Raw genomic sequence first — 8,104 nt, 5'->3', positions numbered from 1 at the left:
GTCCCTCAGCTCGACAGCTCTTTCTGTATTCTGAACTTATGACTCTAGAATGTGTGTGTTCCAAAGGCTATTTGGAAGAGGAGGGTGGGTAGGGGAGAGTGCAGATGACAGCCAAGGTCAGGGCAGGAAGTGCTGTGGATATTTTAAAGAGCATGGGGAAGGGCTGCTGAAAGACTCGGGATAGCTTCAGGACCTGAAGCCAGCAGTGCCTTGCTCAGACCTCGTTGTTCCCGCTATAAGAGGCAGAGGAAGAATCTACCTGAGGCGGTGGTTTTCACAAGTCTGCCCTAACTGATCTTCTGTCCATCTTGCTAGCAAAATATGAAGCGTAAGCTTCAACTTCCTGTGCCTTTTCCTGTTCGTTTTTTTTTTTTTTTTTTTGTGTGTGTGTGTGTTGGAGTCAGCCATCCCCTACGGAAACGGTTAGAAAAGCTGTTCAAGGGCCAAGTAGAAGGCTCAGTCAACTCCCTCTGGCTTGCAGTGTTGCTTTACACCGGAATGAAATATGATCAAATCTGAATGTAGTTCTGTTTCAATCAAGATTTTATCAAAAGGTGTCAGAGAAGAGCCCTGCTTGTAGGTCGGCAGTGGGGATTTCATACTTAATGCGTGAGATATACTACAGGGGTTTGTATAGTGCCAACAAGGCACTCAGAACATGGTGTGATCACCATGGTCCCCTCTGTTCTCACTACTGTGCTTTTATTTGGGGATGCCAAGGAGCCTACAAGATGCTCCAATAATGGAATGGCACGGACTCGACAGCCATCCTAAGGGTAACTTCTCCCTGACTACCTCTAACTATAGTGTGTTTGTTTTTCCTTTAAGGGAAAAAGTTGTCTTTCCTGGCAACTCCTGGCCACACTGTCTATCTTACGTGGTCCCGGACACTGCATATTAGAAGTCATTGGCAGGAGGAGGTGACGTGAGAAATTCCCCTTTTCCACAGAAAAGGGGTGTGTGCAAGGAGGGCTCACTGCCATTGCTGCTCTTCCCACTTCCTTCCTTCCATGTGAATGTGCTGGCTTGGGTGGAGCAGGCTCATCTTGTAGGCAGGAGACAATCAAAAATGTAGCTAAAAGTCCCACATGGGAAGCAAAGGAGAAAAAGAGCCTGAGTCTTGGATGGCCTTGTGTTTCCATCAAGATATTGAGTATGGAAGTCCCTTGCAGGCAGGCTTTCTCTTACCAACTGATATTGAAGCCACATTGTAGACTGAAAGCAGAATTTTAGAAAGGCTGAGGATTAATGGACCCGACTTTGAAAGCTGGAGAGGCAAGGATAGAAACAGAATAAAAAGGAATGGGGTCAGAGGGACTGCTTAAGAGATGGAAGTGTAGGAGAGGGGGTGTACCAGCACAGTCCACAGCTTGTCCTGAGTTCTTGTCTTTAGAGGCAAGGTTTTTGCAGGTCCCCACTCCCTAACAGGTGGCAATAGCTGGGGAAACTTGTATAGTGAGGGACAGCTCAGGGTCCTGCAGTTGAGTTATGGCTTTAGCATTAAACAGCCTGAGTCTTTCGCCCATCATAGACTAACTCTGTGTCCTTGAGCCCTTCCTTGCACAATCTCCTTGGTGCTCAGATTCCTTATTTGCAAGTTGGCAATGAAATTCAACAATATAACACATACAAAGCACCATGTTTGATCCATAGTAAGTGTTTGACAATGTGAACAAGGGGTGACTACCACTATTTTTATTGCCATCTTTACCTGCCATAGAAATATCTGCTTAACCTGAGAATCAGTTGCTCCGTCTCTCAAATGGAATCGTCCTTTCTCAAAGTATATCACAACAGGATCCTTCAGAAATTGTTTCCTTTGAAGCAAATTTGTTTCATGTGTAAATAACATAGTTTGATTTTTTTAAATCCCTTTACATGGATTTTTGAACAAAAAATCATTATAAGATTTTTTTTCTCTCCCAGCAGAAATGAAAGAATCCCATGAGACAAGAAGGTCAAAACTTTATAAACCATGACTTTTAGCTAGAGTGGCGATTTCAACATTGCCCCCGTCTGAACCAAACCTCTTAAACTGTGGCAAGTTCCAAAGTACTTGTGTTTTGTTAAAGACCTCTGAGAATTGCCCTCCCACAGAGGAATGAAGAGAAGCCGCCGAGGCAGGACAGAGTTACAGTGTCAGGAAGTAACCTGGCGGCTAAATGTGCTATGCACTCTTGAAAACTTACCCTCCAGTTGCCTAGAGGGCTGTGGAAGCAGCCACCTGTGAGCGTGAAGAAACGCACACCACATGTCATGCTTCAGTCTTTGCATAATGCTATTAAACAGGTAGCCTTGTAAAAGTTTTTGCATAGAAAGCTACATTTCATGAATATGTTTTTGTAGGAAAATAGATGGGTGCCTACTTGTTTAGCAAAATGGAATCAGGTAGTTTCTGTGTAAAGCAAATCAGGGCTGAGCAACGGCTCAGGTAGAATAGTGCTTGTCACACAAGCAGGAGGACCCGACTTCCATCCTCAGAACCCATATAAAAAAGCCAAGAGCACAACTACAGCCTTGGGGAGGTAAAACAAATTGAGCCTTGGGCCACCCTAGTCTTGCCAGACTAGTCTAACCAGAGATTCCAGGCCACGTAAGAGACCTTATCTTACAAAATAAGTTAGATGATTCCTCAAGAATTCAAACACACATTCACACATATATGTATCCCCTCATATGCATTCCCATGTATCTGTTTCCATACAAACAGCAAATCAAATTATGAAAATATGAATATTATGATCATATTTATATCAATAAACAGGTATTAGTGCAGATCTCTGTATTTTATTGTTGTTAATATTCTGTAATATATATATATATATATGTATTTCCATGTGGAAGCATGTATGTATGTATAAATGAATAGTTGACTGCAGAGTTCAGAAGAGGGCATAGGATCCCATGGAGCTGGAGTTCCAGGCAGTTGTCAGCCCCCTCCCCCGACATGGGTGCTGGGTATGTAACTTGATTCACCTGGAAGAGAAGTACATGTTTTTTAAATAGTGAGCTATCCCTCCGGCTGCAAAGGGTAAAACAGCTTTCTAATTTTTATTGATATCTTCTGATTTACTTTAGAGGCTTATTCATGAAATTTAAGAAATGGTCTAATATTGTTAAAGGCAAGTTCTGTAAGCATACTTGCTCATACTTATTAACACAGACTCACGACTATTCATTATCTTCCCTAACCTTCAGAATTAGGAGAATGATTAGGACCTTTAAATTCATCTGACTATTACATATACTCTCAAGCAATCAACTGTCACTTTTCATTATCAGAAATGTTAGCAATTATTCAGATATTAACTCCACTGCCTTTTAGCCACTAGTTTTTAATTAAAATTTCCTTCAGAAGTTGGTGAGTTCTATATTTGTATCACTTACAGCCCTTCCTCCCCCCTCCCCAACTCCTTTCCTGCCTACCCCCTCTCAAGTTTATAACCTCTTTCTAAATTATTGCTGCGTGTACATAAATACAGTCTGTTGGGTTCACTGAGTGTTGCTCATGCGTGCTCAAAGCTGACTGCTTGGTTCTGGGTATCCCATCAGAATTTCCTCACACTCTTGATTTTCCCTTGATTTGGCTGGAGGATTATTTATCTTGAGTAAGTTTTTTTCAGAGACGGTAAAGAGTTATCATTTGTAGACAGTATATGTCTTGAGTGATCATTTGTGGGCATTATATGTCTTATGATTCTCTTTCCTTCAGATGTGACTTAGCTGCTGGCGTGTTGTATGGCTGTTGGCATAATCCCTAACCTATGCTGTGATGGAAACCTAAGATATGATGAAAAGTTTTTACCAGATTCATTTTTAAAATATTTTCAATACTTAAAATATTAAATCACATTAAGCACTTAAATACTCAGTAGTGTTAATATTTTACTCAAAACATTCTGCTCCACTATTGTTATTTCCTGGTTACATATGAAATGCATAAGTTTGAACCCTAGAAAAGGAACCAAACAAACTAAAGCTCTTCTGCTGTCTCCCTTGTCTTCCTTCTGTTGGACCCACAGCCTTGAGAAAGCTAAACACACATTGTATTCTCACGCTGAGACTCTGCCTTTGGACTTTATTCTTCTTGTGGCCCTTGGTGTATGACAGCTAAGTCCTTTCTCACCTCAGACTTGTTTCATTAGTGCCTCTTTGCCTGCTCTGCTGTTCTGGAACTTAGAGTGTGCATGCACACAGTGTCTTCAATCTATACCCAAGGTCTTCCATTTATCTACTATATAGCTAACTTTTTTGGTTTTTTTTCTCTATTTTACTTTTCTAAGATTTTTGTTAATGCATATTTCTACTAATTAATGGGGCTCAGTATGATGTTTTCAGACATGAATATATGCTATATCAAATTCCATATCCCCTTTATACTTTGCTTTCCCCTTTCCATTCTCTAGTAAACATTTTTTTTTTTTAGCTTTCACACAAGACAGAACATGTGGTCCTTGCCTTTCTGTGTCTGGCTTATTTCATTTAACATAACAGTTACCAATTCTATCCATTTTGGTTTAAATGACAGCATTTAGTTGCCTCATGTATGGANGTATCATACACACACAGCACATTTATTTGACCCGCTCATCTGTTGATAAAATCCTAGGTTGAGTCCATGCCTTAGTAATTGTGAATATGCTGCACTAAGCATGAGTATTTCTTTGGTGTGTGTATGTGTGTGTTTGTACATACATTTATAATCTCCAGAAATTGGATAAATGCGTCATAATGGATCATGTTGAAGCTCTATTTTTAGTTTGATTAAATTACATTTTAAATTAGCTTGCAAAGTAATGGGTGCAATCATAACATTTTATTCATGTATGTCATTGTAATTTATTAATATTCATCCCTCATATCCTACTCCCTTTTCTTCTAATAATGCCTTATTTTATATATTTTATATATTTTATATATATTTAAATATATGTACATATATTTTACAATTGAGATTTTAAAATTCAAGCTTATTTTGCTTAACACTATGACCTCCAAACTATTCATTTTCTGTCAAGTGATCTAATTTCATTCTTTTATACAACCTAGTAAAACTTTTTTATCTATTCATCTGTCGATAGATGTATAGGCTGATTTAAAATGTTGGCAATTGTGAACAGTGCCACAGTAAATAGACGAGAAGATATCTCTACCATATTCTGACTTAAGGCCTTCAGGTGTATACCCACAAGAGGTATATAGCTGTATCATATGATAGTTAATTTCTAGTTTCTTAAGCTCCCCCATACTGATTTCCATAGAGGCTGCATTCATTGCCTCCCCACTAGCAATGTATAAGGATCCATCTCTCCTGCATCTTTGGCAGCATTGTTGTCGTTTGCTATCTTAATGGTGACCACTCTGCTGGGGTAAGCTGAAATCTCAGTGTTTTTTTCATTTGCAGTTCCCTGTTGCTAGGAATTCTGAATATTTTTCATGTATTAATAGGTCATTTGTACCTTATTTAAGATGTTTCTATCCAATTCATTTGTTCTTATTTATTAATTAGACGAGTTAAGTATGTTTAATTTTTTTCTTTACTCTGCGTATGAAGCCTCTGTTTGATGTATAGCTGGCCAAGACTTCCTCTTGTTCTGTAGGCTGCCGCCCCATTCCTACTCCCTTTACTGTGCAGAAGGCTTTGAATTTGACGTTATTTGTTGATTCTTGCTATGAATTTCTAGGCTATTAGAGACCATTTCACAAAGTTCTTGCTCTGTCTGAAAGTATTTTCTCTGATTTCCTCTATCAATTTCAAGGTTTCATGTCTATATTAAGACCTTGATCCATTTTAAACTGATTTTTGTCCAAAGTAAAAGGGAATCTAGTCTCATTTTCCATGTTTCCCCAGTTTCGTTTGTTGAAGATGTTATTGTTTCTCTAATGTATGACTCTGGCTTCTTAGCAGAAAGTCAAGTGGTTCTATCTGTGTGATTTATATCTTTGTTTTCTAACCCATTCCACTGGTTATGTGTGTTTTCTGTGCCAGTGCCATGCTGGTTTCATGACTATGGCTCTGCAGTATAATTTGAAATTCAGTGTTGTGATCATCTCCAGCCTTGATCTTTCTATTCAGGATTCCTTTAGCTATTCGGGGCCTTTGCACTCCCACCAGGGTTTAGGGAGAGTTTGTCTAGCTCTGTGAAGAGAATCATTGATGGAGAATAATTGAATCTGTAGATTGTTTTAGTCATGTAGCTCTTTTTACAGTGTTGGTTCGTCTGATTCATGAGTGGGGGCTGGGGGTCTTTTTTACCTCTAAAGTCTCCAATTTCTTTCTGCAGTGTTTTAAAGTTGCCATTGTATAGAGTCTTCCACCTTTAGTGAGGTTCAACCCTAGGTATTTTGGGATAGGTGTTGGCTTCTTTTTTTAACCTCCATATGGTCCTTTTTAGTAGCTATGATAATTTGCATTCCCACCATAAGTATAGACTTCCTTTTCCCCTACATTCTCACTAACAGGGTGTGGTGTGTATGTGTGTATTTGTGTGTATATGTCTGTGTGCTTGCACATATGTGTGCATGCACCAGAGATTGAACCAGAACTTCACACATGAGATAAACACTCTGCCATTCATCTGTATCCCCAGCCAGTTTGTTTGGATGATAGTTGCTCTACCTGGAGCTAGCCGGTATTTGATTGGAGTTTCAATTTGCATTTCCCTTCCGACTAAAGATGCTGAACGTTTTTTTCACATACTTCCAGGTGACAAATTATATTCTTTGTTTTGAGCAAGGGATCATTTTCCCATGTTTAAATTGGATTTAGATTTTTGGTGGAATTCTTTTAAGTAGTTTAAGTTTCTTAAATATTATGGCTATTAACCCTCTGCCAGATGAATAGTTGGTAAATATTTTCTACAGATTTTGTAGAGTATCTCCTGGTATTTCTTTTTTGTTCCATTTTCTATATAGAAACATTTTAGTTTGATGCAAATCTTTCTTGTCAGTTGTTGCTTGTAACTAATCGTACGGGGCTCTATCCAGAGAATCATTGGACTTGTTCTTCAGCTCATTTCAGCTCCAGCTCTCATGGTTAGGTCTTTGATCTTGCTTGAGTTCATTCCTCTATTGAGTAACAGACACGAGATCAAGTTTCAGTCCTCTGCATGGAGATATTAAGTTTTCTTAGCACCATTTATTAAAGAGGCTGTTCTTTCCGAGACATATGTTCTTGATGCCTTTGCTGAAAACCAATTGTCTGTAGAAGTGTAAATTTATTTCTGGGATCCTTGCCAGCTGATCATATGATTATTTTATCCTTCATTATCTTGATGTGATATATTATCTTTAATGATTTTAGTACATGAAGCCATCCTTGAGATGGATTCAACCTGATCACAGTAAGAGATCTTCTTGAGGTACTGAATTCCATTTTCTAGTAAGTTGGTGAGAATGTTTGTATCTATATGCATTAGGAATAAGTCTGTGATTTTCTTTGCTGTTGTCCATTTTGACAATAGAGCAATGCTGGTATTGCAGATAGCTCCTTGCCTTTCTGTCCTTTGGAATGATTTGGAAGGGTGAAGTCGGCAGTGGAGCCGTCATGCAGTCCTGGGCTTCTATTGGGAGATATTTTACTACTGATTTTGTCTCATTACCTGTTACTGGCTATTGGTCCATTCAGTTGTTTTAAATGCCCTCAGGTTTTGATATTTTGCTCGAGCATATGTATCCAGAAACTGATACTTTCCCAAAGTTTTCCAATCTGTTAACATAGAGTTTTTTCATAATCCTAATGCTTCTTTGAGGTTGCGTGGCACTAATGAAAACGTTTCCTTTTTCCATCTCTGATTTCATTTTTTGGGGTTGTCTATTCCCCTCCTTCGTTAGTCTAGCTGAAGTTTTGTTGATCTTTACTTTTATACAAGAACCTAATTTATCTTCTGTGTATATTTCATTTATTTCTTTTAAGTTTTTTCCAAAATTATTTTTCTGTGTGCATACAGGGTGGATGATCTGTGTGTGGCAGGGAGGGGCCCATGCATGCCACAATGTGTGTGGAGGGCAGAGGACAGCTCTGTGACATCCGTTCTCTCCTACCTTTACCTAGGTCTCAGGGATTGAACTTAGGTCATCAGACTTTCCCCGTAAAGTACCTTTA

This window comes from Alexandromys fortis, unplaced genomic scaffold (genome assembly GCF_014885135.2).
Source record: "Alexandromys fortis isolate MF-2015 unplaced genomic scaffold, M_Fortis_MF-2015_v1.1 scaffold_76, whole genome shotgun sequence".
In the NCBI taxonomy this organism is placed as follows: domain Eukaryota; kingdom Metazoa; phylum Chordata; class Mammalia; order Rodentia; family Cricetidae; genus Alexandromys; species Alexandromys fortis.
This window is presented reverse-complemented; position numbering follows the sequence as displayed.